General features: G+C 44.9%; 1 protein-coding gene across 1 annotated transcript in view; it reads right to left on the reverse strand.

The window, feature by feature from the left end:
* The window catches only part of LOC146601361 (VPS10 domain-containing receptor SorCS1-like), a 303,293-nt gene that overhangs the window by 293,345 nt on the left and 1,370 nt on the right, over window positions 1-8,578 (reverse strand). The gene's annotated exons all lie outside the window — the stretch shown is intronic.

Genomic DNA, 8,578 nt, shown 5'->3' on the forward strand with positions numbered 1-8,578 from the left:
AAAAAAAAAAAAAAAAAAAAAAAAAAAAAAAAAAAAGCACCTGAAAAAACATACATTGAGCAGGGACAATTAGTGAAGAGAAAAAACAAGCCTAAATTTATTGTATGAAATATTTCCCTTGATTTATTTTCTCAACCTGGAATGTAGTGGGGGAGGTGAGAATGAGTGAGGAAGGGAAACATTTTGGGAAAGAAATAAAATGTCTCTGCTGGATTATCTAAATAGCCCAAGATTTTCTAGACAGCCTTTCACCTCCTCCTAAAGGGCTATATGAAAATGATCTGCAAGAGCTCCTGGCACTGCTGGCTATAAATAATCACTGGCAAAGGCAACATAAAGCCTAACACAAATAGATGTGAGCACTGACAGTGAGTTGGGACTCAGTGCTGTGCGAGATCAAGAGCTGTCACGGGTAGTTGAGCACCCTCCATCCAAAAGTCCAGGCCATAGGAAAGCATTTGCCTTGGGATGACAACTGCAAATCATCTACTTCCATCCCTCCTCCTTCATATCTTGATCTAACATATCTGCGCAAAGCATGAAAAATTCTGCAAACCAGCTTTTAGCATGCAAGAGGTGCCAAGAGGTGATAAGTAGGGCACAGGATACATTTTCCTGGTGGCAGTCTGCAAGCCGTCTTGATGAATGCATTTCAGCCACATCCAAACATTGGTCCTATCTTTATGTATGAGATGCACTCCGGCATTTCTGCCAGCCCAGCTGGTCCAAGAGTATCTGCCATTCCCTGCTGCTTCTGCATTAGCAAATGTAATATTCTGGGGAAAAAAAGCATCTTTATTTTATGAGGGAGATCTCACGGGCGGTAAAGGCAGGCGGGGTTTGCTGCTGTTCTCTAGCTCACTGTCTTGTGTGTACTTTGCTTCCAGCTCATCCTGTCCCACAATGTCCTGCAGCATCTGCTGCTGACCACCTCATGGGCAGTGAATGCAGTAGGTCCTCTCCCGTGAGTGAGGGTTTGGCCACCAGCCCGCCCTTGGCACCCAAAACCCTCCCTGGCAGTAAAAACAGCAAGTTTGGTTTCCCATTTCCTTCCTCACACCCACAGATCTCTGCCTTGTTCCTCAGCCTTCTTCCGCCCCTCTTCCCATGCCGGCAGCAGCCCTGGCGCAGCCGGCCTGCGGCTCCACTGCCCCAGCACGGCAAAAAGCAGCTTTGTGGCGCAGTGAGAAGCTCAGAGGCACTTCTGAGTCCTGAAGTATTATCACAGGAGAACAATATCACTTTCCTATTTAGGGACACCATGTGAGGTTAAATTAAGTTCTTGGAGATCCTCTAAAAAGAAATGAATTACATTTTAGGGCAAATCYTAAAATATCCTGTTCCTACTCAAAATACTTTCCCTTTTATGTTGTCTAAGGAAAGAAAGTGCAATACCAACCAGTAAAAGTATTATTATGYTACCAGCACTCAGAACTAGGGATTAAGGACTCTTATGTTAACTGTTGTTTGATTTAAGAGAGACAGCCAAAAAAATGCAAATGGCACAAAAAGTCATTTTACTGCATGAACTTTTATATGCATTTAAAATTCCAAATAATTAGCCTATCACCCAATGCTGCCATTTGAATTGGAATCAAGGCCCATTTTCATTYAACATCAAAATGTCAATTAGAGCTGCGGGAGTCATTGATTTTTTTTGGTTTGTTGGCCAGAGATTAAAAAAAAAATGAGAGAAAAGAAGTAACTTATGTCAGTCTGAAGTTTTTTTCTCCCCTTATGAAATGAAAACCTGAATATGGCTTTGGTTATGGATGAACAGGATCGAGTATAAGACAGACTTCAAGATGAGTTGCCCAAATATCAGCACACAGCATAATTTGAGATGCTCTACCATTCCCAGGCCTGGGTTGCCAGTAGGCAACCCAGAAGACCCACAAGAGTGCCATGCCCAGGAGCAGCAAATAAGAGGGTCAAATAGGAGTTAACAGAACCGGGTTTGACCTATGAAATGTTCTAGTCAAGTTGCGCCAGCATTTTCATTTTCCAGAGGGAGAGATCTCTGACGGAGCACTTTCACTCATCTCACTGGAGCTCTGCACAACACGACGGCTGTGTTCAGTCTGGCACAGTAAGAAAGGCCCAGAGAGTGCAAGACAGGCCAAGGGTGATGCTCAACTTGTGGCCCTCCATAGGTAAAGTTGTATTGCAAYAGAAGGGGTCAGAGCATTCCCTAACCTCCAAAATGAGTTGGAGACTTCCGACCTCCTTGCTTCCCCCTCTGAACAGACCTCATCCTGATTTCCAGATCAGAGAAATGAAAAAAGTTTTGTCTGAGGACAGCAAGAAGGGGAGAAAACCCTTTTCTATTATTAAGCACAGTATTAAGAAGATTGAAAACTATAACCCTATTGCTTTATACATTTTATAGCTTCTTGATACTGCATGAAAATCAGTTACAACTGCCAGAGCTCTTCCATTATTCTCCTTAATCTCCTGTCGTGGTGGGATTTGCATATCACATCTGTCAATCCGGGTGCAAGCTCCTCACCATCTCCCAAATACTTTCACTGAGACTGGATTCTCTCAACGACAAGCCTTTCTTCTAGTCCTCACAGATTCTCTTTCACTCACCGTTTTCTCTTAATACATGGCTATTCTTAATAATCATTTCCCGTGTGTCCCATTTCATATTCTGTGTATGAAAGGCCTACGTTTTATCTGGTTAGAAAATATACCTACAGATGAATTGCAACACAGAATAAAGAAATACTATGGCTATTGGCTTTTTTCCCCCACTCACAAAAGCGAAAAAAAAAATTGTTAAAGAAATAAGGTCATAATTCAAAGTCGCAGTGAAATTTTCCAGTGTTTTCTCTCACTGAAGATTTGTTTTAAAGAAAGTTTCACCTCTAGAATGGATATAAACTGGAACAGATATATGATCTGTACAGTAGCAAATGTAATCCAGAAGAATAAAATTTGAAACATGGAGTACTTTTGGTAATGCTTTAATTTGACCTGATTCTTTCTGGTTTAAATCCCCTTTTTCTCATTTTTTACTCAGTCCTCACTAAATAAACTCTCATTAGCTCTTGTGAGAGATTAGCCTGAAACAGTCAGCATCTGGTGCATTGCTACTATTAATATTATTATATATTGTTAATGCAGGCATCCACCTCAGATAAACCTTTTTTGGGACCTCTTTCCCCTGCACCCTAGGAACCAATCTAAAGACAAAGCATCTGACAACAGAGTCATTCCTTGCTATGGGTCWCACTGCACCCGCTGCCTCTGGCTTCCACAACCATATTCACCTCCTTAATTTTCAATAATACAGTTCTTTCAGGAAGAAGCTATCACAGCATCATAACACCATGAAGTCAGTTTGAGACAGGATGATATTGGGAGGTTCTTCTGTCTTCACTGGTAATTTCACGTTAGAACCACAGCACTGCTTGTGAAGAAGGGCAGAAGGTACTAACTGCAGCCAGTTTCATGAGCAAAAGGCCCCACCAAAAAGTCTCAGGGTGAGAAGATGGTGAAATTTTTATTGTGATTCCCCATTCTAGTCTGAACCAAAAAACACCGGCAATTTAAGATACTTTTGCCACGCCTTTACAAGCTCCTTTGATCTCTCTCTTGTAAAAGGTAATACATTCATTATCATCTGCATGGAACTGTTCCCATCAAAAGTGAAAATTTCATTCAAATTTGAGCTCTCAGGAACCCGACTCCTAGAAATTCACAGTTCACTTTCCACAGTCTGTCTTACAAGAGGGAATAGAAAGAGCAGTGCTTGTTTGATTTAGCAAAGCAGTGACTGAAAGGGATTTGTGATTTCTGCCTGTGTAATAATTCCAGGGGACTTAAGCCCCAGGGAAGGAAAATAACTCTGGAATTAAAAGGCATGTGAATAAATGAAAAAAAAATAATTTAAATTATCTAATRGCAGTGTTAGAACAGAAATTAGATAGAGATTTCAAAAAAAAACTGAAGAGTAATATTGGAACAGCTATCCAGAATGGAAGAAAGCAATAGGAGGGTAGGATGAAAAAAAACTCWACTGTTTTTAAGATGGAGTATGATCACTTCAGGGCTGTAAGATGWAGTAATGCCATAGCTCAGTCCCATTCTTTAAGTTCCTAATTTATAAATCAGGTATGAACTCTTCAACTTAAAATCCAACAAGTTACTTGCAATTACTTTGCCCTGGAGATAATACAGTGCACTGGAAGTATATACACACACCGTTATTCGGCCAACCCTGCATTTCATTTGTCAATAGCATTAAGTAAGATCTTGCAAGTAATAATACCTAATGTAGAGTCTCACCTTGTCTAAAAGTTCCCCCATAAGAGACCTAACTCTTTCTCTGTTGTCTGGTGCAATCACCCGACAATTGCAACGATGACCTTGCAAGCTTCATCCAGCACTGGACCCATCAGTTGTATTGATTTTCTACTGTGGGTGGAACATAAAACCTGTTTGGCCAGGTTGTTTTGCCTCTGGTCCAGACTCCATCTCCATCAGTCTGATGAAGATCTTCTGTTATGGAGGACCTAAGAAAAGATCAGCTCTGTTCATGTAAATCACCATGCTCATGACTTGTAAATCACAGAAGGTTGAACCAGCTGTTTAAAGATTTCCTGGGCTGCAGAAGATGCAAGCACTGGAAGACATGCAAAAGCCAGTTCCCCAGTTTTACAGCAGAGTACRTGATTGAATTCTTTGCCAAACACTTTGACACCAACAGCAAAGTCCAGTCCAGCTTAGGAGAATAKAGTCTATCCAGAGCAAGGCAACTGTAGCCTGCATCATTAGCAGACTGTGAAATGCACGCTGCTTTTCTTCAGAGTACATTACAGCCCAGCATCAAGCCTTCTGCTCAGATTCCCTCACCCTCTGACCTCCTCCAATTTTTCTGTTTCACCCTAAGACAGAAGCAACCCTGGTTTCTTGGGTGCTCTGAGACCCCCCAAGGTTAATGAAATCATCTATTTCCCAAGAGCTCATAATAAACCTCCTAGAGATTTACTTCTCACCATTTAAAGTAAGACTCTAGTCTCTTTTAGCTCCACACACAAATTCCTGCTAGCTGTTTTCTCCTGCTCTGTAGCACAACATTAAAGGACTCTAAATCTACAATGTTTGGATACACCAGATCAGGAAGCATGTTTGATATGTCTGCAAGCTAATAAATCTGCCAAGTTCCACACTGATGATGAAGTTCCTCAGTGGTGCAAAGACCCAGCAGATCTCATGTGCACATCTTGTAGCAAAGGGGTCTGAGAAAGACTTTATTTGGTAGAATCCATTTCTCCAACTTCTATAGAAGTCAGTAGGAAGACTCTCAAGATGTATCAATCCAAGTAAATTAAGCAATACCAGACCAATTCAGAGATCTATTAAATTGTCAGAGCCGTTCCTGGCATGGWTTTGGCTTGGACCAGTTAAAAACCTCCTGGATCATTCCCAGATATAGTATGGGAGACAGTACAAGCCAAAGACCAAGTACCCAATTTAGTTGCAGCTACTCCTCTCAGTTTTGCAAATTAAAAGAATTCAGGATCCTGGAGATGCCAGACCATGCCCATTGGCCTGTGTAGYCTCACTGACCTCCAGTGGAGTCAGAGAAAGCCCAGGACTCATCTATATTGTAATACAACACTGGACATACTCCAGATTTCATCCTCACCMGTCTTCTAACACTCCAGGCTCCCTACAACTGTGCTGTCCTATGGAGAGCACTTACTGGTTCCACTGGTGAACAAGCCAAGATGCACAGCAAAGACCAGCACGAATGTGAATTGTGTCCCTACAGATGTGAGTTGTCCACTCATCAAAGATCTCAGGTTTCCACAGCATGGATATGGCTGGACCATAGCATTTGGCCTACAAAGTTGTGTGCTCAGTCAGGCACTGCTGTCAAGGAAAGCGTACGATGTTGTGCTGGAGGATAAGCTGTCTAGGGAGTACCACAAGTCATTGATGGGCCAAAACAATCCCCGATATAAACCAATTTATGTTGGTGGAGTTATACCCACATGACTTGGACCATTATTTATTATTCTTATTCCACTTGTGGCTGAGTCCACAGCAAACACCTCTGCAGGACGCCACAGATTAGGTGGTGCACAAACTCAGCACAAAATGACAGCCCTGCCCCAAAGAAGCTGAAAACATCCAGAACAATTCCTTATAGAAATCAACCGTCCTTACAGTGGTCCCTTCTTCTCTGTCAGAAGCACTCCGATCGTACCAAACTGAGTACAGTACCAAAWTAAGGATACAGGGAACTAGACTCTGGCTGGCAGAACAAACCTCAGATGTTCTGGGTTTTGTTTTGGCTTTTTCTTGTACTTACACAGATGCTGCAAACTACAACCCCCTCCAGAGTGCCTCTTTGCCCARGTGAAAGGCAAAAGCTGTGTAACAGCAGCACTAACGTGACACAGTAGAAGCCAACGGGCAGAAGAGGGGATGCTGCATCCACCTGCCCGGCAGGGAAACCSAGGTGGGAAGCCAGCAGCTACCTCTGCTGGAGTGCAGACAGGGCACAGGCTACACGGCATCTCCTGCAAACACCGATATCCTGTGACCCCATGCAGGCAGGACTACGCATGTTATACCCCACAGCGAGCGTCTCTTCACAACCCCTTCCCGCTCTCAGCTCCTTCACAGATGAGTGTCCAAATGCCTCACGCAGAGACATTGGGTCAGTGCCACTTCGGGCAACCTACTGTACAACCGCTWCTGCTTCAGCTCAGCCTGGGCAAGTCTGTCATCCATTCAAGTCCTGCTAAGGTCCAGCTTTGTTTAGCATTAAGAGGGGGATGCGGTCACTGCACAAGAAGGCACAGCACTGCCACAGACCCCAGGAGCAAGGTAGGAGCGTAACATCCCCAACCACAACACAACCCAGAGCTCTTTCAAGAAGATAGCAGCAAAGCAGTCCCTGGCATTTAACAGTTCTATTACCAGAGCAAGCAGAAACACATATACTTATACACGTATACCCAGGCACATGTATAACAAAACATATATACACATCTAACTATAATATATCTTCATAAATGTAAGGGTGAAACRTACTGGCAGCAAAAGACAACGAGAACTGATGCGTCAGGATCACTTTTTATATTAGAAGCTTTTGCTTAACAAATGCTTCACCTTAAATTGGTGTCAGCCTCAAGTCAATCTGTATGAACAGACCTGAGTTCCTACAAGGGATTTTCTGTTACCACAACTGTACAAGAGAGAGACTAGCAGAGCTGGGACGAAAGAGGAACGGCCTTCAAAACCGAGATGACAAGTATTCCTTAGTCAATTAATTGATTAAAAAGCTCCTGATAAGAGCATAAAACCATGTTCCAATTAACTACGGCTGAACCGCACAGCGAGGTGCTTCYGACATCTACATTAATTCTGAACGGGGTGACTGTGATATACCTTAATACAATCTATACCAAAAGGAATTCATAATCATCAAATCATTCTTGCAAAATGTTACCAGGCTGCTATTACTCAAAGCTGAAGGGGAGGCCCAGGGTTTGCCCAGAGCAGCCAAAAACCTCCTGGCATTACAGCTGCAGACGCCTGGGAAKAGAGGTGCCCGAGACCCCTTCCTCCACAGGGGTTGTACGGGCAGCGCTGTCGCCTCGGCATCCCCCTCTCTCCTATTACATTCTGTTTGCTCTCTCAGAGAGACAAAGTGGCAGAAGTTTGAGCATTCAAACAGCCCAATCTCCCCACTTCTGCCAGCCCCAGAGCAGAGTTAATGGTAACCTGGAGGCTAGGCAAGCAACTCTCTCAGCCAGCCCCAGGCCTCAGCCCTCCAGCTCKGAGTTATCTCCACAGCAAGGGGAAGGAGGGTGCAGAGATTAAGTTTACTTGCTAACTTTGGTGCCGTGACAGTTTCTCTAGTCTGGAAACCAGATCACCTACTTCTCTGGCTGCTTTTTTGGGGCGCTTTTGCCACTATTCACAAGACAGGTCTGGGTTAAAGAGRTGGACAAGAACTGTTCCGTGTTAATACCTTGGAGGACAAGAGGCAGAGAGCAGCTTGTTCCTCCCTCCTTGCCCAAAGGCACCTCGGGGATGAGGTCCTGATGCCACCAGCCCATCCCAACCCGCGGGACTCCGGGYGGGAGTCCCTTGGCCACGGGGCCAAGAAGAGGAGGAGCGGAGGGGCTTTGCAGCCGTTGCTTGCGGCTGAGTCTCGCTAGCTCTCAGCTGGTTTATCCTGGGGGCTGCGAGAGATGAGTGCCCCCGAGGCCCCCCTCTTCTCCCGGCCGTGGGTGGTGGCGGTGGTGGACTTCCCCCCTCTGCCCGGCTGAGGAAGAAGGGGGACGCAAGGCGGGGGAGCTCTGCTCCGCCGTAGCCCTCTCGGCCTCCGCCGTGAGGGAGAAGGGGCTGGAGGGGGCTGTGCTCAGCGGGCAGGCGGCGGAAAGTTTTTTTTCCTCCAGAAGAAAGGCCCTTTTGAGGCGCTTCTGCCCCACTGCACACTGCTAAGAGAAGCCAAGCCGCGGCGCCCGGGAACGGACGGAGGCGCAAAACGCCCCGTAGGAGAAGAAAAAACCTGACACCTCCCCCACCCCACCCGACCCCCCAAAATAAA

This window comes from Rhea americana, unplaced genomic scaffold (genome assembly GCF_003343005.1).
Source record: "Rhea americana isolate MKP2758 unplaced genomic scaffold, rheAme1 scaffold_104, whole genome shotgun sequence".
Classification (NCBI taxonomy): Eukaryota; Metazoa; Chordata; class Aves; order Rheiformes; family Rheidae; genus Rhea; species Rhea americana.